The 26,370-nt window shown below is 40.9% G+C and overlaps 1 pseudogene across 1 annotated transcript in view; it reads right to left on the reverse strand.

Moving 5' to 3' along the window:
- Positions 1-13,962: 13,962 nt before the first annotated feature.
- Positions 13,963-26,370, reverse strand: part of LOC133800104 (small ribosomal subunit protein uS3c-like) — a 67,284-nt pseudogene continuing 54,876 nt past the window's right edge. The window contains exons 2-3 of the transcript XR_009876440.1: positions 16,358-16,577; positions 13,963-15,229 (exon numbers count right to left, since the gene is read on the reverse strand). The product of XR_009876440.1 is annotated as a small ribosomal subunit protein uS3c-like (transcript). The remainder of the gene's footprint in view (positions 15,230-16,357; positions 16,578-26,370) is intronic.

A 26,370-nucleotide genomic window follows, 5' to 3' on the forward strand; every position in this document is an offset into this window, starting at 1 on the left:
CAAGCAAGGGACTCAGCTAGGCACATTCGTGCGTGCAGGAGGCTCGGCTAGGCACACAGGTGTGCGAGGTAGGGGCATGGCATGCATGGTGCATGTGCGGTAGGCGCAGGCCGCAAGGCCTGGGGCGTGCATGGGTGAGGCAGCAGCGGGGCTGGTGGCCGAGTGGCTCGGGCAATCGACTAGGCTGGTGGCTCGTGTCCTTCTCTCTTGGTGTACACATTTTTAAATTTTGAATTTCAAGAAATAAAAATTACAAAAATCCTATGCCCTTTATGGCTTACACAAGCTCTAGAAAATTAAAATTCCTAACCCAATAACACCATATAATTAAAGATCTATCATTCAACCATATATTCAGAAAACATATCCATTCATTAAATATACATATAGCAAATGCAAAAAAACTCACACAACATTATATATATATATGTAGATTGCTCTACTACCAATTGTTGGCATTAAAAGAGCAAATCAAAGATTCACAGCGAGGAAAGGGCCCTTTTTATTAATTATTAATATCATTCAAGATCATACACATATATATTCAATCAAATACAATAAAATTTGAGATTACCTCTTGTAGCCTATCAAGTTTCCTCGAATCTTTTTGTATTAAATAAACGATCTTCCGATCTAAGTTCATGAAGCTCATATCTTGATCTTCCAGACCAATCCTCAAACACACAAGGACGTGTTTGGGAACGCATGATTCAAAAGGTTGATCTATGACTCTCTAGATGTACTAAACACATGAGATATAGAGATGTTTGATTGAGAGAAGATGAATTGAATAGTTTTCAGGTTTAGGAAAACTATCGCTTTTGTCTTAGAGAGAGAGAGAGAGTCTATTTTGCTTAATCACATAAAAAAATCATTTTCTTGAAAGTATCGCTCTATCAATTTTTATAAAGATAATTAATCGAATTAATTAATATTTATTTGATTAAAAATAGAATTCAAATTAAAAAGGATCTGTTATAACTATTTAATTATTTAATTTAAATCATATGATTAAACAAATAATTTGAAATTCAGAATTCAAATCCCAGGGATTGGGGAATCCGTGTGTGTGGCGCAACACTCACTGCACAGTAAGTGTCGCCCCACAACCCTAATTTTCTCATTTGTTTGTTTAATCAACATTTAAGAAAATATATTTTCCCAACATAAATATCAATTAATTCAAAATTAACTTTATCTTAAAATACCAGCTTTAAATAAATAAATAAATATCATATTCTAAATAAGATATTTATTATTCTCTCTCTCTACATATATATATATTAATCCAAACACGATTAATATTCATTTTAAGCTATAGTTTTTCAAAATAAAAATTATGTAGTTAAATAATTAATTAATTCATAATTAATCAATTGTCCATAACTATCACATAATTATTTTCTTGCCTTGAAAAATTAATTCCTTTGCAATTCAGTCATTCTCTCTACAAATCTTTCTTTTGACATCCTTACCATTGACAGTGTAGGACAGATGTAATTTGGGAACCATGGACCTATAATACGAAGCTCCAATAAACCAGATTATTAATTAAAATCTTTAATCCAATAATCTTATTTATTAATTTCATGATTACTCCACTATAAATATGGAATTGCACTCTAAGTATTTGTAAAATTATAATTAAAGAGTTTTCTCTTGTAGTCCATTGATATAATCAATCAATGTAGATATGTCCTCCATTTATTGGTTCGTTAATTAGAGCTGATCAAAATTACTATTTTACCCTTCTAATAACCTCTTGATCCTTAAGTACCATTAATTCAATTATAGATTTGAGCTCAATAACTATTCAGTTCCAGAATTAACTCTCAAGGGAACCAATATTTCATCCATTAGGAAAGTATGGATTCCATTATTGTAATTCATATTCCCAGCCATTCATGATATTGAATATCCGAAATAAAAGTCATTAGCCTCATTATATTGAGAAATCTTAACGAGTGAATCAAAAGATACAATAAACACAAACATGAGTTCATGAATGCTCAGGATTTAGACTGATTTACAAATGATCATCTATTATTTTAAGAATCAAATCGTTATGTGAAATGGCAAGTTTATAAATATAATTAATTTTGATCGGTCTTGTCATATATAATCTCTATTATATACAACACATTTACTAAGATTTCTATCCACATTTGTAATCTGAATCTAGATCCCGTGCATCCCGTATGCTTAGTAAACCACACTAGTAACCATTCATTAAAGATTCCATACTTTAATATGTTACTGACTATTTTATTCATTATATATGATCTTAATTCTCTCGTACTAATACAAGATCATATTCTCATTAATGAATAAGGAATTTTCTTGATATTATTATATAATTAATTTAAGCAACAATTATAATATTAAAATATAACGAAATTGTTCTTTTATTTATTTCAATAAAATATCTTTACATGCTTTTAGGACATTAATCCTAACCCTTGGTGGTTTTGAGTGTTCTTGAACTTTATTGGGGATATGATTTAATTACGAAAATTGATGATTTTTGATTGTTGGGATGGACGCGTTGAGTACAGAAACTTATTTGTAGACTCTTTTTACTGTGATTAGTTTGAGTTTGAGGTTAATTTTTCAGATTGGAGGATAGCTTGAGTTTGAGAAACTCAAGAATGTGATTCTTTGTATTTCTGGGTTTCTGAATGTTTTAATGCTATTTCAGGAACCTTGGAACTTGGGTAACCTATATTGGGGTCAAAGCTACTTTGAAATCTGTTTAGAAAACTTGATTTGGTGATTTTTTGAGGCTTCGGTCGGTTTCAGGCGATTTTGGGTTGGAGAAAACGTAGAAAAAGAAACCCAAAATTTATGGGTTCATGTTGTGGTGCCCCTGCGCTAGGCAAGGGAATTTTTGGGCGTCTCTGTGCTTTTGGGTACCCCATGCGCTAGGGGGTAGTGCCCATGTGCTATCACCATTTTCGAATATGGTTGTTTATTTAGGTCTTGGGAAAGGCTCGAGGGCTTAGGGGATAGTTCTGTAGAGTCCCAAAATATTTACTTAGCTCTTTATATAGTAGTAGTAGTTAGTAGTATGTTAGTTACCGTGGATTTTGGTTCAAGCCGGGACTTGGTTGGAAACTCATAGCAGCAGTAATGGATTTTGTAAGTTTAACCTATAGTTTAAGAATATTAATTATAACATAAGGTTTGATTAATATTGCTGGTCATAGATATATTATTTATTATTACCTAAGGTTTAGATAGAACCATTAAGAGCATGGAACTTATCATAATTATGATTATTAAGGAATTAAGTATTTTGATGAATAGTTTTAATAAAAGAAAGATCTAGAGCTTTAGAACCTTCCAGCAGCTGTTAGGATCGTATTATGACTCAGTCAAAGTTGTTTATCCAATTCAAATTATGCTGAAAAGTGCAAATACGTATTTGATATATCGACGTATGCCGACATATCACAGCTTAGGAGCTGATATATTGCCTACGGAAGATACAAAAAACACGTTGACTTTGCACGAATGTTCGAACGGGGCTCGGGATTAGGGTGGAGCCGATATATCGCCCACGGTAGGCGATATATCGCCCCTGGTGTTATATTTTTGGAAGTAGAAGATTTGTGAATTTAAAAATACCCTTAATCACTTAGACCTGCCTTTGAACGATTTTGACCGAGTTCTGGGTGTCTGTTGAACGAAAATTAAAAAAAAAATCATTTTAAACTTATTTATTTATTCAAATTAAAAGGGGTTAGTTTCACTCCTTGAACTCTATAAATAGGTACTAGTACTCAGCCATTTTCTTCATTCTTCAAGCATTTGATCAGAGCCTCCAAGGTGCTAGTGTTATTATAGAGAGTAAACACTTGGGTTTTGGGTTAAAAGCTTTCTAATTCTAAGCTTTTCTAAACACTTGGGAAGTGAGATATAGTGTGATTTTGTTATTGAGGTTTAGAATAATTCATAAGATCATTCAAGGTATTCTTATTCCTAAGTTCAATTCTTTATGATTCTATAGTTTCTTTGGTTTTCTTTTATTCAGATCCTAACTCTTGTTTATGATTCTTGGTTAGGTATTTAAGTTCTTGAAACTTAAGGTTCTTCTTGTTAAGTTTCTTCTTGATGGTTTAGTTCTCATCTCATCTTTATTCTTTAGAGATTTTCACCATTTTTACTGTTGGTTTATAGGAGTGTTCTAATCCCGTTCTTGTTCCCAAATATCCCGGCTTTTGGTAAGGAAAATAGGATAGATTTTATGTGTTTATGTTATGATATGTTTATGTTATATGTATAATATGTCTTGTAGTCCTTGGGCATATGACTTGTGTAGATAACAAGCCCCAAGAATATGTTTTATAGTCCTTAGGCATATGACTTGTTTAGCTAGCAAGCCAAAAGAATTTATGATTGGGCATACGACTTGCTTAGCCAGCAAGCCCCAAGAATTTATGATTGGGCATATGACTTGCTTAGCTAGCAAGCCCCAAGAATTTATGTTGGGCATTAATATTGTAGTCTTATGTGATATATGTTTATAGTCATATGTTTTATAGTATAAGATATAGTCTTATGTTTATGATTTATGTTATATGTTGTTAGTAGATTTTCCTTGTTGGGCATTAGGCTCACTTCTTCATTTTTTAGTGTGATGCAGGAAAATGATTATGGATGACGAAAGGATGAGTGGAATAAATGGACTGCGTGTCGATCGAGGATGACGTTATTTAGTCTTTTGAACTATGTTTCTGTTGTAATTCGACACTTATTTTTTTAAACAATCAATTTAAGTTTTATGGTTTATGTTTTTATGTATTAAACAATGGGTACCCTTGCCGTATTTTATATTTTTATATTATCTTGTATTTGATACAATATTTTGGGTTTTCAATAAAGATATGTTATTTCTCATGTTTGTATCAAAATAGTAGTTATGTCTAGTAGTTTTAATGGTCCAAGGTCTTAGAAATAGTTGGGTCATTACAGTTGGTATCAGAGCAACGATTCATATGCATGAAGTTCTCCTTGATACACACACTCAAGCTCCGGATCTAACCACCAATGTAAGTATTTATGTTATAGTTATTATGTTTATGTGTTTAGCTAACGTTTTAGTCCTTATGTTTTCAGTTAAGAATGGATGGAGCCTTAACCTATGAGGATATTCGAGTCATTAAGGCGTTAAAAGGATTAGAGAGCCAAGGAATACAGTAGGAGTGTTAGAAAGAATCACTCAGAGATTACTCTTATTCCACAAGGAGATAGTTCACCTCCAAACTACTAAGCAAATCATGATGAGAGCTACGGAGCAATATATTTTAGTGATTAGGCTTTTTAAAGATCATCCTTCTGTAATTTCAGCTTTAGAAGAAATATGGGAGACTATAGATGATGAAGATGAATTACCAGTAGCTATGAGATATTATTTTCTCATACTTAGGTTCACCTCTAAGATGGAATTCCAATTCACTAATGAGCAAAAACATAGAATCTTTACGAGTCTTCCCCGAGGAAATTTTGAGGCTCAAGATAATGATGATTATCAGGAGATAAATAATGATATGTTAGATGAAGGGTCAGATGTAGAAGATCCTGATTTTTAGATTAGCTTATTCCTTTATTTATTTATTATCTTTGCATTTATGATTGTATTTAGTGAAAACCTTTTTCCAAATGAATATTATTGTTATTTTTGAATGACATGTATGAGTTTGATTTTTTTTACAATCATAATAAATAATGACCAAGTTCGTTGAGGGTGGATACAAATCAATGGACCAGGTTCTATATTGAGAGTTAAGGGGCCATAGTAGTGGGAACGATTTTATTGATCCCAACCCTCCCTCAATATGGTTAACTTTGGAACAATGACGAGTTTCGAACCTAAGAATTAAATCATATAGGATGATTAGAAACAGACTTAGAAATAATAAAGGTGGCTTATTTTTCTAAGAATTGAAACATACCCTAATTATAAAGAAGGCTTGTATAATTTTTTCATAAGAAATTGTTGACCCTCGACTTGGCCAACGACACGGAGTCAAATATACGACAAAAGATCAAAAGATAATTAAGAATTTAATCTAATGGAAAAGAAGAAAACACCAAGGATTTATAGTGGTTCGGCCCCAAAGAATGGTAATGACCTACGTCAACTTAGTGCTATTATTAATATTGAATCTCAAAGCCGTGATCAAAGAACTAGGGTTCTTGAGTTTCACAAACCTTGAGGGAATTACAATAAAATGATGAATAATCACACGATAGTTCTCTTTCTCTCAATACTTAGCAAAAAGATTCAGAGATCAAAATGTCCCCTCCTTGAGCTATTTCATGCATATTTATAGGCTCAAGGAGGGTTACATGGGCCAATGGGCCTTAACTTTCCTTAATAATCGCGTATCAAGGTAATAAAGAGGAAATATTCAATGCAATTATTATAGGATTACAATCTTAGAAGGAAATAACTCAAATTATACGACCAGCCTAGTCGTATCTAATAGTTAAGCCCTGACGAAGCGATGTGCCTCTAGTCGATAGTCGAACAGTACTTCCGCCACATGTCAACCACGTGGGAGGAATCCTTGCCACACCATCAGCAGCCGTTTTTGGGTAAACATTTGCCCCCTAAGTTTATTTATTGCGACTAGCAATAAGTAAACTTAGGAAACTGATCCTTCGTTTACTCCACCAAACCTGTCAGAGCCGCCCATGCCCTCTCAGAAAAAGCAATCAATCATGTCTAATCAAGCCTTTTTGGTTTCCCAAAAACTTGTCTGATGGCTATCACACTTCCCCATACTCAGAAAAAGTAATTCATGATTACCTCTTTTATCGTGTCGCAGTCACTATATACAATATCTCAAATCCACATTTTTACTTTTTACTTTTCACTCGCCATCTCCTCTCCAAGAACTGTGAAGAACTTCCATCTTCAGAGCCCAGAAATCCCAGGAAATCACATCCGGACGTTCAAAAGCTTTCGTGTTCAGACTTCGTTGTTCATCTAAGTAAATTTCACAAACTCCTTAGACATTTGAGTTGCCATGCGAAACTGTTTCATACTTATTTTTATCTCTGAACCTTTGAATGTTCTTGGATGAAACTGTTATGGGGATTGTGTGTATATCAATAGATTCTTGATAGGGTAATGAAGTAATGTTTCATAGGAGTTAGGAGCCAATTTGGTAGTCGAGATTGTAGACTTAAGTGCGTAAAATCGAAGTAAAAATTTGATTTTTAAGCTAGTTGAAAAACTAGGTTTTCCCTGCCCCTTCGGAGTTTAAAAATCCTTTCTCTAAAAAACTTTTTACTTCCGCTTTTTAATTTGTTTCTCAAACTGTTCGAATAAAATTTAGTGTTTTTGTTAGAATGTTGCTGGCCGTATAAAAGCTTAACTTTTATACGTGAGCAACGTTATACCAACTCTCAACACAGATTTTTAGGCTTTACGTTCTCATCTCCCCCTTTCTCTGTTCGCAGCTTTTCATGCAAGATCCATGGGGAGGTGAAAGGCCTATCGACGACGACTTGCTAGCCTAATTGCTTGAAGACGAGGAGCAACCGTCGCTGTTGATACCAAAAATTACTTTTTCTCGAACCCCACCCAATAGATCTCAGTCAAACCTTCCAGCCATGGGTAGAGTAAAATCCACTGCCCAAAAAAAGAAACCTTCCAACCCTTCAAATCAGCCTGCTCCTCAAGCTGGAATTCCCTCGACCAGTGGTCAGAAAAGAAATATCCCTGACCCTAGCATTCAAACTCGCGCTCAGCTTCGAAACGTCGTTCAACCAGATGTTGAATGGTACGTCGCTCCTCCTAGCCGAGTAACGATTAGGATGATCGCTAATTACATTACAAAATATGGACTTCTTGGGGTGACTCTAGTCCAACCCACCCAAGACCAACGGGCAAACTTACCTGGAGGCGCTTTCAGCTTCTGGTCGAGATATCACATCGAGGCAGGAGCGATCCTGCCTCTTCATCCTTTTTTCTAGGGGGTGGCCAACTATTTCGGGGTCACCCCTTTTCATATAACCCCCAATGGATATAGAATGCTCTCTGCACTCTATATCCTCTATAGTCATCAAAATGGCATGTCCCCACGCCACATGAGGTCAACTACCTGTTCGACCTAAAATCCAACCCCAACCAGGAAAACACAGGGTTTTTCCACTTCTGTCACTAGGAAACTGGCCGCATTTTCCTAACTGACACCACTTTTATCTCGAATGTGGGGAGGTACCATCTGGAGTACTTTCTGACTATTGACATGGTCAGGAACAACTTGGCCTTCACACAAGGAGGTAAAGCCTTTGCACCTCTGGTCGTTTATTTTTCTTTAATTTTTTGTTGCATTTCCCTTATAAATTTAGTGTGTTTCAGGCCCATGGTTGCGACCAGACCCTACGCTGAACATGGTGATCCAATCAGCCCTCCTAGCCAGCATGATCAATATAGAGAAAAATGTCAAACAGCTGGTCACAGTGGCCAATCTAAGATTGGTCGGCCTTTTGGCTCATCACCAGGATGTGAGGGAATCTACTGCGAGGAGTGCTACCGGCACTGAAGTCCTCAAACAACAGCCAGATGTGTCACAACCCCCTCCGAGGAAGGCAACTGGGGTGACCATCAATGAGCCAACTGGTGCCCCCCGACCTGCTGCCGTACCGGCCCCTCCAGGGAAGGGAAAGAAGAAGGCCACATAGCCTATTCTTGAGTCGTCGGACGAGAACGGTACTGATTTTACGCTTTTAGATAGCCTGCCTATTCTTTGTCACCTCTTCGACGTGGATGGCAATTTTAGATATCCCCCTGCATTAGATTCAGACTTCTTCATGCCAGAGAGTGAGTGTAACACTAGTAAAGTATATAATGTAGCGACCAGTAATGATAGCTCGGGTATTTTACTTACAATTTTCTTTGTTTCTTTTTCTGACATAACATGCTCAGTCGTTTGTACTATATCACTATTCGTGTATTTGCTTTCTTGCAGACATGGATTCTGAAAATGTGTTCGACATGTACTGTGCTCCTAAGGTTCCTGAAGCTCCTGGGAGAAAGAAGAAAGCGAGCAGGCGGCATCAAGGGGAAAGCAGTATAGCGCCTTCGGCCAAGAAATCCGGTACTGCAGACCCTCTGGCAGATGGACCATCAACAAATGCAACACCACCTCTTTCTCCTCTCGAGCAGCAAACTCCTCCTGCTCCGGTCAGGTCGACACCTTCTCCACCGGCTCCAACCGACCAGACACAGCAGGCTGCCCCTGCTTCCACAGGGGGTGACATATCGAGTCGTGCCCAAAGATCAGCCAAGGACAGGATTGGAAAGATTTTGAAGCACGAACGTTGCCTAGAAGCGATGACGGGGATAGAGACGATGGACGTCGACCAAATCTTAGCCCGCACACTAAACGAGCTTGCCAGTGTAAGTCATCTTTTTCTGTGGAGATAGCCCTTCTATACATTACAGTCAATTTAACTTTCGCTCTGATCGCACGAAATGCTGACTATTACTGCCAGTTGGCTTCGCTCGGGTGCTATCACCGACCAGTCTAGGACTTCCGAGAAACAGCACGCTGAAGAACTCAAAGTTGCCGAAGCGAAATATGCTGAACAGCTTAAGGTGGCCCAGAAGAAAAATGCAGTGCTGCTCGAGGAGAAGAACAAGCTGGCTGAGGAGTTAAGGGAGAAGTAGACTACTCTGGACAAGGTCATCGAGCAAAGAGACCAGTTCAAAGAGTCTAACCGCGTCAACTACCGCAAGGCTAAAAAGCTTGAGGAGGACTTGATTGGGATCAGACAAGAGACTACAACATTGGAGGGTCGGATTGAGAAGCTTGAAAAAGCCAACGCCAGCAATTTGGAAAGGTATAAGAATGCCACAGTGAAGTGTTTCTATGACTTCTGGAAACATAACCAGGAGGCTAATTTCAGCTATCTTCCCGAGCGCACAAGGCATGCTGAGATAGCCCGCTGCGTTGCTTGCTTGGCGGAAGAAGAGAGAGCAAAGGTACTTGCCTCGCCCGAAATCTCCTTGGCCACCGGCGTAGAAGGGGCGGACAATGACGTTATAATTGTCGTCGACCAGGGCACCTCTCAAGATCCTCCAGCTTCGTAGTCTGTTATTTTTCTTTTACTCTTTAATCTTTAAGTACATGGCCTACGGGTCGTGATGTAAAGACAGTATAATTTTTATTGCTATGCGGGCAGCTACTTTTTTCTTTTAACAAACAATTACATCCGAGAATTTACTGCTCACGGTGTAAAGGGATTCCTTTGGATATTATAATATTTTCCTTTTATTATAACATCTGTTCGCATGACCGAACTTAGCATAGTAGTTTGGTTTGATTTAACAAGATACAAAATTTTGAAAAATAATCTAAGTACCCTAGCATGCTTTCACTTATTTTGCTCATGTGTTTACATACCTCTCGATATGCCTTTCTTACTAGATGCCTTATATGCCCCCTAAGTGATTGAGGAGCTTTAGGTCCTTAGTCACTTGCCTTGACCAAAACCTGTTCGAACATTATTGCTCAGAGCAAAACAATTAAATTATAATACAGCAAAACAACACACGTAATGAGCAAATACTTGTATAAAATACAATAAATGGCAAGAATGACTGGCCGCGCATAGTCCCTTATATTTCTCGTAATAAATGGACAAAATGTGTCTGTACGAGTGATCAATAAGATCTTACACTTATAAGCGATTAGTCACATAAAATGACCAACCCTTTTTTATTACTTGTAAAAAGTAAAACTAATACAAGTCAATCCTTTAAGAAGAATTGTTCATTGATAGTACTTGTGCAGGTGTTCTCCATTCTAATAGCGAGGAATGAGATGTCCGTTTAAGTGAGCAAGTTTGTAGGTGCCTGGATGGCGGACTTCTTCAATCTGGTAAGGCCTTTCCAAATTAGGTCCGAGTACTCCAGCAGCCTGGTCGTGGGTGTTTAGGAAAACTCTTAGAAGTACTAAATCTCCAACGCTGAATTTTCTCTCGCGTACTTTAGAGTTGAAATACCGGGCGACTTTTTGCTGGTATGCAACTACTCGGAGTTGGGCTTGTTCACATTTCTCATCGATCAAGTCCAGGGATTCCATCAATAGCCGGCAGTTCGAGCCTTGATCGTACGTTATTCTGCGATGTGAGGGCGGATCTAACTCCACGGGTAACATTGCCTCATATCCATAAGCCAAAGAGAATGGAGTATGGTCTGTTGCTGTTCGATGAGAAGTTCTGTACGACCAAAGGACTTCAGGCAATTGCTCTGGCCAAGCACCCTTAGCTTCTTCTAGTCTTTTCTTCAGGGTATCCTTTAACATTTTGTTGACTGCTTCGACTTGTCCATTTGCTTGGGGATGAGCGACTAAAGAAAATATCTTGATAATCCCATGTCGTTCGCGAAATTCCGTGAATATTCTGTAGGTCTTACTGTAACTGCTTTGTCTGGAAATATACGTACCCATATTTTTCCGCCACGGCGTGCGTTTCGTGTCATTGCTCGTCGCCCTGCTTCTATTTGTCTAGATGTGATCCAAGCGGGTTCAAGTGCTTGAAGAGCATATCTACCGAAGCAAATACGATTACCTCGATAATATATTCCTTTCATTCTTCCTCTATGGTGTTTACAGAATCGGGTTCTTTTGGGGTTATAGTTGAGGGTTTTTTATTAATTCCATCTCTACTACAGAACCGGACATGAGAGTTTCTTCTCATCCAGCTCCTCGCGAAGGAAACGATTATAAAATAATATACATGTATTTAATCAATAAAATATTGATTAAATATATTGTATTGAAGCATGAGAGTCTTTGATTTTGATAATCTATTATCAATTTGGATATCTTTATTTGATGAAGTAAACATGTATTTGATTTCTATTTATAGAAAATTTTGTTTTCTTATTTATTAGAATAGAAGGTGTTGACGGTGAAATCTCGTCAACGAAATTAGGTCGGAAAACTTAAAGGTAAATGCAGCGAAGTTTAGATAAGAACTTAGAATTAACTTATGAAAGGATAAACACAGATGAACAATGGAGTGAAAAATGTATATTGCTTAATAGCCTCTGCATACAATGAATTTTCCAACCCCCCTCTCTGTGGAAGTGGGGTTCATTTTATAGTAGGCTCTAATGGCCCTGGGTACATGGTGGTCCAGGGGACCAGATGGTACACAAGTACACTAACAGGAGAGTGGTTCCAGGGGTAGTGATGTCGGCTCTGGTACAAGGTCAAAGATCATGGGAGCACCTCACATCCTGTACCTGGTCATGCCTCCACTACCTGCCTGGTACGGGTGTCAGAGGAGTGGCTGGTGAGGACCACAGATGGTACTTTGTTCGTACCTCCACTACTTATCTGACGTGGGTACTATGTCCGTACTCTAACTCCTTTCAATTCGTCAGTGGACTCCGTACCTCATGAGATCAATGCCATGTGACCCTCATTTTCAAGGCATAGATTCGAGGTGGTAATGACCCATGCACTGGCCGTGCCTTGCAAGGCTCCTAGTGGTGAAGGGCCTAGCTATACTTGCCTCCTTGCGGCATGGATCCAGACTAGTGACGCGATGGTGCAACGGCCTCCCGAGAAGATGGTGGCCTACGAGCCTCACTGGGGGCGCGCGCATGGAGGGCCTCGCTGGTGGCGCATGCCTGATGGCCTCGCTAGGAGGCGCATGCCTGATGGCCTCGCTAGGAGGCGCATGCTTGATGGCCTCGCTAGGAGGTGCATGCCTGATGGCCTCGCTAGGAGGCGCATGCCTGATGGTCTCGCTATGAGGGGCATGCCTGATGGCCTCGCTAGGAGGCGCATGCCTGATGGCCTCGCTAGGAGGTGCATGCCTGATGGCTTTGCTAGGAGGTGCATGCCTGATGGCCTCGCTAGGAGGCGCATGCCTGATGGCCTCACTAGGAGGGGCATGCCTGATGGCCTCGCTAGGAGGTGCATGCCTGATGGCCTCGCTAGGAGGCGCATGCCTGATGGCCTCGCTAGGAGGGGCATGCCTGATGGCCTCGCTAGGAGGTGCATGCCTGATGGCCTCGCTAGGAGGTGCATGCCTGATGGCCTCGCTAGGAGGCGCATGCCTGATGGCCTCGCTATGAGGGGCATGCTTGATGGCCTCGCTAGGAGGTGCATGCCTGACGGCCTCGCTAGGAGGTGCATGCCTGATGGCTCAAGGACCCAATGAGAGTGTAGGCGTATGGGGGTCTAAGTGCGTTCTTTGGGTCTTTTATAAGCATGGAATATTGAGCATCCACTGGGGTATGTCCAGGGCGTCTTTGGCAGCGTTTATGCGTATGAGTGCATCTTGACCCGTGAGCATGTCAGCCTTGCGTGGGCACGTCGGACCTCACTATGTGGGGGCCTTGTGCACCTATCCTCTTGCAGTATTCATTGTGGCCCCTTAGCTTAGCAGGGCCAAACCTTGTGGTTCATAATGTGTTGTTTCTCAGGAGACGATCTCTTATATTCAACAAGGCCTACAGGCTCGGGCCCAATAGCTTGAATAAGTGACCTTTGTCCCTATGTTCCAACCCGGGACTAAAGAGTTTTTATTTGGTGGATTTTTTGCATCCACAGAAGGTTATGACAAATCGTTATTTTGCTTTGCCTTTTATAATTATATCGGATTGCCTAAAATTTCAAAATCCAAAAAATAAAAATTTTCGTGGGCGAATATTTACTCTTTTAATTCAGTTTTATAAGATTAGTTTATGCCATGACTTTTCAGAATAAATGAATTGGTTCCTGGTTCCTTCCACCATCCTACCCAATGAATCATTAGGATTTGTTTTCAATAGAATCTTATGCACTCACGGGTTATGTCGTTCCCACCGTTTCGCGATTAATGGTTATGTCTGAATTCTACAACGAAGCTCTTAAATGAAATTTGATCTTGGGTCAATCTTCTCAGTTTTTATTGACTCAGGGCTCGTGATTTTTTTGTTCTTATTTGTTTGTTCTTAATAGAACAATTTTGTTTAATTAGGGATCAATTCAGTATTAATGCTTTATTACATTTTCCTTTATGAAAATGAATCATAGACCCTACATATTGAACTCTATATCATTGGTATTTTTTTCTCTCTTTCTCTCATCTTTTCATTTATCCACACACTTTAACTTTTATTGTTTCACAACTCCTAATCAATTTTGTTTTGTTTTTTTTTTTTTATCCAAAACAGATTTCAGTTGCTACAATGATATGACCAATATATCATATCTCGACTGGTTCTTTATATCCAGATAATGCGAAACGATGAGTTGGTTATTAATTCACACTATGGGCTGGTCTATTTTTGTTTTTAAATCTAACCCTAAAAAAACCAACGAGTCACACACTAAGAATAACAATTATATTAAATCAACGGATTAATAGAATTTTTATTCAACCTTGTAGAATTATTTATTTTTGTTTTGATTTAATAGAAAAAAGAGTTTTTTCTTTTTTGGTTTTTTGGTATATTACCTGATAGATCTAAAGATAAGTCAAGTAAAGGATTATTAGTCCTCATCGACAAATATCCAAATTTTGATACCTAATACCCCATAGATACTTCCAACTGTATAGGAACAGTAATCAATTTTAGCTCGAATGGTTTGTAGGGGCACCCTACCTTCTCGGATCCATTTGACACGTGCAATTTCTTTTCCGTCGATACGCCCTGCAATTTGTATTTGAATTCCTTTTGTACCTGCCTGTTCAGTTAATTCAATAGCCTTTTTCATTGCTTTGCGAAATGAAACTCTATTTTTTAATTGTCCGGCTATAAATTCTGCTAGAATATTAGGGTGTCCATAAGGATTTGCTATTCTTGTAATAGCAATGTTAAGTTTCCGGTTCATCGAATTAAGTTCCTTTTTTACATTCATCTGTAATTCTTCCATTTTTTGGGGGCTATTAATAATTTTGGGAATCCCATATAGATTATGACTTGAATCAAGTCGATTTTTTTTTTAATCTCTATCCATGCAATCCCCTCGACACTAGAAGATATTTTCATATTTTTTTGTACATAATTCTTGATGCAATTTCGTATTTTTTGATCTTCTTGTAGTTCCTTAGAATAATTTTTTGGTTGTGCAAACCAAAGAGAATGATGACCTTGGGTTGCACCAAGTCTGAAACCAAGTGGATTTATTTTTTGTCCCACAATCCCCGCTAGTATTACTATACATATAATGTATACATATACTGACCTTATGAATATTATATAAATATAAAAAATATATCATATTCGTATAATTTATTAATATTCATATAAATTTTCTTTTTCTACATCTAAGTCTTTCAGTACAATAGTTATATGACAAGTGTGTCTTTTTATTGGATAGCCCCGTCCCCGAGCTTCAGGTTTTAATTTTTTCACACTGTTGCCTTCGTTGACTTCAGCTTTACTAATAATTAAAGTAGCTTCGTTGAAGCGCATATTGTGATTGGCATTGGCTGCCGCGGAATAAACCAATTTTAAAATTGGATAACAGGCTCGATATGGCATTAGTTCTAGTATCATAAGTGTTTCCACATAGGAACGTCCACGAATCTGATCAATAACTCTTCGCGCTTTGTGAGCAGACATAGATATATATTGTCCTATAGCATATACTTCTGTATATCGGTTTGTCCTTCTCTTCTTTATCATAAGGTTCACTCCTCACTAATGAACGATAAGCATCTATATTAACTTTTATTATTTATTAACTAAATATTAACTAATTATTAACGACGAGATCTATTATCATTTTTTGCATGTCCCCGGAAATTTAGAGTGGGTGCAAATTCTCCCAATTTATGGCCTACCATACGATCTGTTATATAAATGGGCAAATGTTCTTTTCCATTATGAACAGCAATAGTATGCCCTATCATTGTAGGTATAATGGTAGACGCACGGGACCAAGTTACTATTATTTCTTTTTCCGCTTTTGTGTTAAGCATATTCATTTTTCTTAATAAATGATTGGCTACAAAAGGATTTTTTTTTAGTGAACGTGCCACAATTAATTACTCCTATTTTTTGTATATTATAAAGACGAAGAAACAAATTCTATTTTCTCTCCTATTTACTACGGCGACGAAGAATCAAATTATCGCTATATTTATTCCTTTTTCTACTTCTTCTGCCAAGTGCAGGATAACCCTAAGGGGTTGAGGGTTTTTTTCTACCAATTGGGGCCCTCCCTTCACCACCCCCATGGGGATGGTCTACAAGGTTCATAACTACTCCTCTTACTACAGGACGCTTACCTAGCCAATGTTTAGATCCGGCTCTACCCAAACTTTTCTGGTTCACCCCAACATTCCCCACTTGTCCGACTGTTGCTGAGCAGTTTTTGGGTATCAAACGGACCTCCCCAGAAGGTAATTTTAATGTGGCCGATTTCCCCTCTTTTGCAATCAGTTTCACTACAGCACCTGCTGCTCTAGCTAATTGTCCACCCTTTCCAAGTGTGATTTCTATGTTATGTATGGCCGTGCCTAAGGGCATATCGGTTGAAGTAGATTCTTCTTTTTGATCAATCAAAACCCCTTCCCAAACTGTACAAGCTTCTTCCAAAGCATACGGCTTTCTGGATGTAGATGATGATATCTATACAGATGGGTCTTCTATCTATCGTATAATTCTTATATATACGATATAATGAAGTACCACATGAGTGGATATATAGGAATCAAAATCTGCCGAATCAATCATGTTATGATCTTCTACATCCTAGGTCTTCCCGTTCCTTCATCTGGCTTATGTTCTTCATGTAGCATTCAGACCGAATGACTCTATGAAATTACGTCGATACTTCCACATATTACGAGTAACGTAGGAGACATCTCTATTTTTCCCCGGGGGAATCCTTAGAATTACCACTGCTTAGCTTTCAATTCGCCTCTGACAATCAAATGAAATGTGAATAACCCGTCCTCCTCTCTTTGAAACAAGGGGCGCTTCTGGTTGGTTCTGTCGGTGCTTGAAACAATTTTGTCTTCTCCATATTACTATATCTCTAGAGTCAATAATTTTATATGAGGAACTACTGAACTCAATCACTTGCTGCCGTTACTCTTCAGTTTTCTGTTGAGGTCTATCCTGTAGAGGTACTCAAATTGGATCAGTGATCGATTTCTAGGTTTCGTCGTAAACCTAATTGGTTACTTCCAATTACGCAAATCAATAGTTCAAACCGCACTCAAAGGTAGGGCATTTCCCATTTTTATAGGAACTTCTGTACCAGAAACAATGGTATCTCCAATTAGAGCCCCTCTGGGATGTAAAATATATCTTTTCTCACCACCCCCACAGTGTATGAGACAAATGTATGCATTTCGATTAGGGTCGTATTCTATAGTTACGATTTTACCATATATGTCTTTTTCATTCCATCGAAAATCTATTTTACGGTATAGATGCTTATGACCTCCCCCTCTATGCCCTGCGGTAATGATTCCTCTGGCATTACGACCTTTACCACAACGATGCTGTCCATAGATCAAATTATTTCGTGGATTGGATTTCACTTGCCTGTCTACAGCTCCTTTGCGTGTGCTCGGGGTAGAAGTTTTGTATAAATGTATCACTATCAAACAATGTGTCGTTATCCGAGACGATTTTCCTTGGCAATCCATAGTGACAAACGATGTTTTTGATCACGAAATCTAGCACCTTTTTGGTCGTTATGGTTGTGAGTGGCTCAACTTCGGCCCATTTAGTGAAATAATCGATGGCAACTACGGCGTACTTGATGCCGTCCTTCCCGGTGGACAAAGAGCCGATCAAATCTATACCCCAAACTGCAAACGGCCACGAAATTTGCATCTGTTTAAGCTCATTAGGGGCTGCTCATGGGATTGTGGAGAACCTCTGGCACTTGTCACACCTCCGTACAAACTCCATCAAGTCTTCTTTCATCATGGGCCAGAAGTATCCTTGCCTTAGGATCTTTTTCGACAAGCTTTGCCCCCCAGCGTGGTCCCCACAAAAGCCTTCATGTACCTCTTTCATCAATTCTTTGGCTTTCTCTTTCTAAACACATCTGAGGAGTGGCATTGAGTATCCCCTCCAGTACAAGACTCCATCTACCAGGACATACCTAGCAGCCTATCGCTGAAGGGTCCTAGCTCTGTTTCTGTCTGTCGGCAACACGCCTTGCTTCAGATACTCTACGTATGGTGTCATCCACCTATCCGCCATCTGGATCACCAAAGTGGTCTCCTTTTGCTTGGATGCTTGGAATAGATAGCCGTTCAATTGGTACTATGTTCAAAGTATCAGCATCCTTCACGCTTGCTAACTTGGCCAAAGCATCAACATTGGAATTTTGGTCGCGAGGAACTTGCTGGAGGGTGTATTTGTCGAACTGAGCCAATAGATCTTTTATTTTGTTTAAATAGGCAACCATCTTTAAATCTCATGCCTGGTACTCTCCAATGACTTGATTCACCACCAGCTGAGAGTCACTGTAGATGTCGAGCACCTTTATAGTCATATCCCTGGCTAATCGTAACCCAGCGAGTTACGCTTCATACTCAGCCTCATTGTTGGAAGCAGTGAAGTCAAACCTAATTGCACAGTGAAAACGATGCCCTTCATGCATAATCAGGATCACCCCTGCCCCTGCATGATGCTCATTGGAAGAGCCGTCTGTAAATAACTTCCATGAGGGAGGTTGGTTTTGCGACTCAGGCTCTTCTGGTTCTTCGTTCTGCTTGATATCTGTAAGTTCAGTGAGCTCTGCAATGAAGTCAGCCTGGGATTGCCCTTTTATCGCTGCTTGTGGAAAGTAAGAGATATCGAACTGTCCAAGTTCGACTACCCATTTTAATAATCTACCCGCAGCCTCTGGTTTTTGCAGAACTTGTCATAGAGGATGGTCGGTCAAAACCGTGATTGGGTGAGCTTGAAAGTAAGGCTGCAGCTTCCTAGAGGCCAAAATTAAGCAATAGGCTAACTTTTCAATGGGCGAGTACCACTGCTTTGCTCCAATTAGCCTTTTGCTTACATAGTAATTAGCCTTCTGCACGCCTTCTTCCTCCCTTACTAAAACGTCACTAGCAGCATATTCCGTGATTGCCAGGTAGATGAACAAAGTTTCCTTATTGACCGACTTTGATAGGATGGGTGGTTGCGCCATGTGAGTCTTCAATGCTTGGAAAGCCTGCTCGCACTCCTCCGTCCATTCAAATTTCTTGTTGCCTCTTAGTAGATTAAAAAATGGGACGCACTTGTTTGTTGATTTTGAAATAAATCTACTAAGAGCGGCAATTCTTCCGGTTAAACTTTAAACATTCTTAATTTTTACTGGCGATTTCATATCGATCAGGGCTTTGATTTTTTCAGGATTAGCTTCAATTCCTCTCGAGTTAACTGTAAATCCCAAGAACTGCCCTGATCCTACTCCGAATGAGCATTTGAGGGGATTAAGCTTCATCTGATCTTTGTTCAAAATGTTGAAGCACTCCTGCAAATCCTCTATATGCCCTTATGCCTTCTTTGACTTTACCAGCATATCGTCGATGTAGACCTCCATGTTTGTCCCGATCAGCTCCTTGAACATGTGGTTGACTAGTCACACCAGCATTTTTCAAACCGAAGAGCATTACATTGTAACAGTAAAACCCAGTATCAGTCCGAAAGCTAGTGTGATCCTCATCAGGGGGATGCATACTAATTTGATTATATCCAGAGTATGCATCCATAAAAGAGAGAATCTCATGCCCTGCAGTGGCATCGACCAGTTGGTCGATCCTAGGGAGTGGGAAACAATCCTTGGGGCAGGCTTTATTGAGGTCTGTGAAATCCATGCATGTTCGCCATTTTCCATTCGGCTTGGGAAGTAGCACAGGATTAGAGACCCACGATGGATAAAACGCCACCCTGATGAACCCATTCTCCTTCAACTTTTCAACTTCTTCTTTTAAGGCCTTTGATCTATCTTTGTCGAGCAGCCTTCTTTTATGTTGCACCGGTGGATAACTCTTGTCGATGTTCAGGACATGGCTGATGACTGCGGGGTCTATTCCAACCATGTCCTTGTGCGACTAGGCGAAGACTTCCTGGTTCCTCCTTAAAAACTCCACCAGTGCTTGTTTTGTTGTTGTCGCAAAGTTTTACCAACTTTCACAACCCTAGTCAGATTTTCTTCATCGAGTTGGACCTCTTCAAGGTCCTCGATGGGTCCTATTTCTTCCTCAAAATCCCCAAAGCGAGGATCCAAGTCTCTATCCTCTTTTGGGCAACGCCCTATTTGGTGAAATTATCACCTGAGTGGGCCTGAGCATCAATTGCCATTTGCAACTCTTTTTCGGGAACATCTCTCGATACACCCTTCTTTGCCTTGGTGATCGAGGCATTGTAGCATTCCCTTGCTTCCCGCTGATTTCCCAATACACATCCTACCCCTGCGTCTGTTGGGAATTTAATGGCAAGGTGCCATATTGAAGTGACGGCCCGTAGGTCGACCAGAATTGGTCTCCCAATTAAAGCATTGTATGCTGAAGGACAATCAACTACTATGAAAGTAATGAGTAATGTCCTATTAGCAGGTGCAGTACCTGCTGTAACTGGAAGCCTAATCGACCCAGTTGGGGCGAGCCCTTCACCGGAAAAACCATAGATGGTTTGGTTGCATGGATCCAGGTCCTTGACGGACAGCTTCATTCTTTCCAGTGAAGACTTGTACAGCATGTTGACCAAACTTCCTGTGTCAACCAACACCCTCTTCACCATCATGTTGGCAATTTGTACGTCTACAACCAGCAGATCAGAGTGTGGGAATCGTACATGCTGGGCATAGTCTTCAGAGAATGTTATTAATTCCTCCTCTATTCGAGATTTCTTTGGTGCTCGATCTTCCACACTCATCATTTCGATGTCCTGGTCATGGCGTAGGGTTTGAGCATATCGTTCCCTTGCCTTCCCACTGTCTTCTGCAAGATTTGGGCCTCCGCAGATGGTGACTAAAGTGTCTGCCACAGGAGCTGGCTGTAGAGGTGGCGAGCGTTGGCATGCAGGCGCCTACTCATTGCCACCTTGAGCCTCTTGCTGAGACCCTCCTGCGGCTCGCACATATCTTCTTAAATGTCCCTGTCTGATCAGGAGCTCAATCTCATCTTTCAACTGGTTACATTCGTTGGTGTCATGCCTATAGTCGTTGTGAAAATGATAGAACTTTGTCGTATCTCTCTTGGAGATATCGTCCCTTATAGCTGCGGGTCATTTGTAAGGCACGCTTGAGCTAGTCGCCTGGAAGACTTTAGCTCGGCTTTCGACAAGGGCCGTGTAGTTGGTGAATCTTGGCTCGTATCGACTACCTTTGGGGCATTTACTCTCAGAAGCTGAGGGTTCATTGTTCGCCCGTTTTCCACCGTTCCTACCATTGCCATTCTTGTTGCCCTTGCCATTTCCATTGGGATTTTCCGACCCATTGGCGGCTTTGATGGGTTCTTCCTTGGGCCCCTTGTCTTTTGTTGGCGATTTCCCTTCATTGGCAATCGCGTCTTCGAGCTTGATATATCGATCAGCCCGATCCAAAAACTCTTGGGTACTTCTTACCCCATTCTTTCTGAGGCTACTCCAGAGGGGTGAATGGCGCCTAACCCCAGCAGTTAGAGCCATCATCTTACCTTCATCGCCCACTGTCTTGGCTCTAGCTGTTGCTCGCATGAAGCGTTGGACATATTCTTTTAAGGGCTCTCCCTCTTTCTGGCGTATCTCGACCAACTGGTTGGCCTCTGTGGGGTGTATGCGACCAGCGTAGAATTGTCCATAAAATTCTTATACGAACATCTCCCAAGATACTATACTAGCAGGAGGGAACTTAAAGAACCACTCCTGAGCTATGTCAGACAGTGTCGCAGGGAAGATTCGACAACGGGCATCTTCTGACACTTTTTGTATATCCATTTGTATCTAAAACTTATTAATGTGAGATACTGGGTCTCCGTACTCGTCAAAGTTCGGCAATGTTGGCATCTTGAACTTACTGGGGGTTTCAGCCGCAGCAATCCTCTCTACAAAGGGAGTGCCCCTCCTCCTATCGTACAAAGTATAGGACGTTCGTCCCCCGACCAGCTGCTATACCGCCTAGTTCATAGCATCAATCTGAGCCTGAACAACTTCTGGGACTGCTGGGGCCACCAGTGCCAGGGGAGCGTACTCGTCGTGCCTCTCACGGCGGTCATTAAGTATGTCCCTTAAATCATCATCTCTACGTCTCTGCTCGCTAACTCCTAGCCAACTAAAGACGTTCTGCTGCCTGGGTTGCCCTCCATCGTTGTGGCTAGCTGGCCTATTTTCTCTAGGTGGGGGACTTCTGCCTCAAACTCTCTCCTCGTTTCTCCGACCAGCATTTCTTCTACCGAAATTGGCTTCATTATAGTCATGGCCATCTCTAAATTGTGGCTGACTACAGCATGACCGGCTGTTCACGCTATTTCCTCCTTAGGCTGACATTTCTCGAGTGTCAGGGGGAGGCCTGCGCTGGTCGTTGGGTCCTCGTGCATTGTTATGCCGTGGAGGGCCCCTGACCGCAAAGGCTGACTCGGTGTTCCTTCTGTTGGCAGAAGGACCCTTCCCCTTGCTCGGTAGATTCAACTCTTTATCCCCTAGGCGTCTAGGGCTGCGGGGCGGTTGCTCAGCCCTATTCTGCCTTGGGCGCTGGGGATTGCCTTGACTAGCCTGAGATGGAGGCTGCTGCTAAGGATCCCTAGGTGGGACATCATCCTGAGCCACAGGCGGCTGCTCTGGCCTTTGAGGGCTTGCCAGCTAGAGCAGAAGGCTAGGATTGGGACCACTTTGAGGTGGCACATTCAGCGGCTGATCTGGCTGGGAGGCTAGCGCAACCTGACTCTGAGCCAATTGGATGGCTGCTTCAAGAGCGGCCATGGCATCCCTCTGCTGCCGATCCATTTCTGCCTGCCGCTCACTCAGCTCCTGGTGCCGGTGTTCTATTTCTCTTTACTGTAGCGCCATTGTCTCTGCAGCATTCTCCTGATTGGCCCTCAGATTAGCCAACTCATCCTGCAACACCCTTAGCGTTGCCCTCAGCATTTTGGAATCTAACTCCTCCTCTTCAAACTCCAAATGTGGTTCATTCTCAGCTACATTTGGGGGAGGAGGTTGGGATGGTGCAGCGCCAGCAGCCTGTCCAGTCTTCTTGGATGTTTTCACCATTAGATTTTCTTACAGTTTTTCGTCAAACTCTCAATGAAAGCACTAGAATGTTGACCCTCGATTTGGCCAACAACACGGAGTCAAATATACGACAAAAGATAAAACGACAATTAAGAATTTAATCTATTGGAAAAGAAGAAAACTCCAAGGATTTATAGTGGTTCGGCCTCAAAGAATGGTAATGACCTACGTCCACTTAGTGCTATTATTAATATTGAATCTCAAAGTCGTGATCAAAGAACTAGGGTTCTTGAGTTTCACAAACCTTGAGGGAATTACAATAAAATGATGAATAATACACTATAGCTCTCTTTCTCTCAATACTTAGCAAAAAGATTCAGAGATCAAACAGTCCCCTCCATGAGCTATTTCATGCATATTTATAGGCTCAAGGAGGGTTACATGGGCCAATGGGCCTTAACTTTCCTTAATAACCGCGTATCAAGGTAATAAAGAGGAAATATTCAATGCAATTATTATAGGATTACAATCTTAGAAGGAAATAACTCAAATTATACGACCAACCTGGTCGTATCTAATAGTTAAGCCCTGACGAAGCGATGTGACTCTGGTCGATAGTCAAACAGTACTTTCGCCACGTGTCAACCACGTAGGAGGAATCCTTGCCATGTCATCAGCAACCGTTCTTTGGGTAAACAGAAATCATAATTAATAGGATTGAGTTATGTTTGCTTAGCCTAAGTTTTTTCCTTAGAGCCTATTAGGGTAAGTTCTAATATGTTTTTCTTGACTGTTAGAACTCTGCTAAAGATGTCGCTCAGAAGGTCTGCACGCATAAACACCAATGCCTCCAACGTCGCTCACGAAAGTAATGAAGCCCCTCCGGTTCGTAGAAGGGGGGTGTGTGCTACTACTGCTGCTACTAACAGAAGTGTGCCGCCGCCTCTGGTTGACAACACTGCAGAAATTGTTAGATTATGATAGCAAGTGGAGGAATTGCTGCAGCAATAGTGACAACAGGCACAGTCGCAGCCACAGACTCAGCCTTAGCCGCAACCGCAGCCTCAGTAAATGGCTCAAGAACCCTAACAAGTAGGTCCTTATGGGGGGCCAACTATGCGCCCAATCCAGCTCAGCACATGTAGCCAATCTACGAGCCATTTCGTAAGCAACACACTCTGAAATTTGAAGGGACGACCGACCCCTTCAAGGCAGAAGAATGGCTCAGAAATGTAGAGCCGATCCTAGCGCACATGAACCTCGGGAACGCGGATCGCATATCCTGCATTTTGTCTCTTTTAAAGAAGGATGCTAAAATATGGTGGGACTTGGTACAGCAGACTCACGACGTCACCACTATGACCTGGACTAGATTTGTGGGGTTGTTCCACAAGAAGTACTACAGCTCGACAGTCATCGCTACAAGGGTGGAAGAGTTCACCATTCTGAAACAAGGTAACTTGATGGCAGCAGAGTATGCTTGGCAGTTCGACCGACTAGCCAAGTTTGCACCAGAGTTGGTTCCAACTGACTTTCTGAGGGTTACCAAGTTCATTAGAGGACTTAGACCAAAGATTGAGCTAGGGGTTAAGCTAGCAAACCCTGGAACTACTACTTATGCCTATGTTCTAGAAACAGCTATAGAAGTAGAAAGGCTTCAGGCGAATGTTAGTAAGGAGGAGGCCAGTAAGCCCGAGCCTAAATAGCAGAGTCAACCTCAAAATGGTCGGAACAACCACCACAACAGCCATCAACATAGCAACAATAATGGTCAGACGAGAAGGAATCCTGACAATAAGCAGTCTTACAACGATAAAAGAGCATGGATGAACAATGGAGGTAGTAGGCCGGGTTATGTAGAATACCTGCAATGCTCTAAGTGACAAAAGAAACATCCTGGTGAGTGTCATGCAAACACCAAGGGATGCTACAATTGTGGTCAGGAAGGACACCGGAAGAGGGAATGTCCCCAGCTCAAGCAAGAGGAGAAAAGGGACAACAAGATTGTTCCTGCCAGAGTCTTTGCCTTAACCCAGGGAGAAGATGACGCTAGTAATAAAGTGGTCACAGGTCAAATTCCTATCTTCAATAATGTATGTTTAGTATTATTTGATTCGGGAGCCATACACTCGTATATCTCGTTAGATATGATATAGAAATTAGACAAACCTTGTGAAAGATTTAGAACTAGGTTTGTGACTGAATTGCCTTCGGGTGAAGTAGTCCTATCATCACGGATAGTACGAGGCGTACCGATCAAAATTGAAGACGTAGAACTAGAAGGAGACCTAATAGAACTAGAGATCAAAGACTTCGACGTGATACTAGGCATGGATTGGCTAGCAAGGCATGGCGCAACCATCGACTGCAAACATAAGCAAGTGACGTTTGAGACTCCTGACGGTCAGAGATTGCTTTATGGGAAAGGTTTCAAGACTACGTACACCTCTTATTTCATCTCTCAAAGCTCAGAGGATGATTGAAAAAGGATGTCACACATTCTTAGCCAGCGTCACGGATGTGGTAAAGGAAACACCACTAAAGGTTGCAGACGTTCGCATTGTAATGGAATTCCCAGAAGTATTTCCTGGAGACTTACCAGTGTTGCAGCCAACTCGGAAAATTGACTTCACAATCGAGCTAGTACCAGGCACCGAGCCTATCTCAAAGGCACCATACCGGATGGCACCTACCGAACTCAAGGAGTTAAAGATGCAACTACAAGAACTCTTTGACTTGGGTTTCATTAGACCAAGCCATTCACCATGGGGAGCACCAGTTCTATTTGTGAAGAATAAGGACAGAAGCATGTGGATGGGTATAGATTACCGCGAGCTGAATAAGGTGACGATTAAGAATAAGTACCCATTTCCCCGGATTGAAGACTTGTTTGATCAACTCCGAGGAGCGACCATGTTTTCAAAGATCGATTTATGGTCCGGGTATCACCAGCTCAAGGTACAGGAAGATGATATTCCCAAGACTGCTTTTAGAACTCATTATGGACATTATGAGTTTCTAGTTATGTATTTTGGTATTACCAAAGCTCCAGCCGCATTTATGGATTTAATGAATTGGGTGTTCAAGGATTACTTGGATAAATTCTTCGTAGTATTCATCGGCGATATTTTGGTGTACTCAAAGGATGAAGTCGAGCACAAGGAACATTTAAGAATTACAATGTTGCGACTAAAAGAGCATCAACTTTACGCCAAGTTCAAGAAGTGCAAATTTTGGAT

Source organism: Humulus lupulus, chromosome 9, assembly GCF_963169125.1.
Source record: "Humulus lupulus chromosome 9, drHumLupu1.1, whole genome shotgun sequence".
Lineage (NCBI taxonomy): Eukaryota > Viridiplantae > Streptophyta > Magnoliopsida > Rosales > Cannabaceae > Humulus > Humulus lupulus.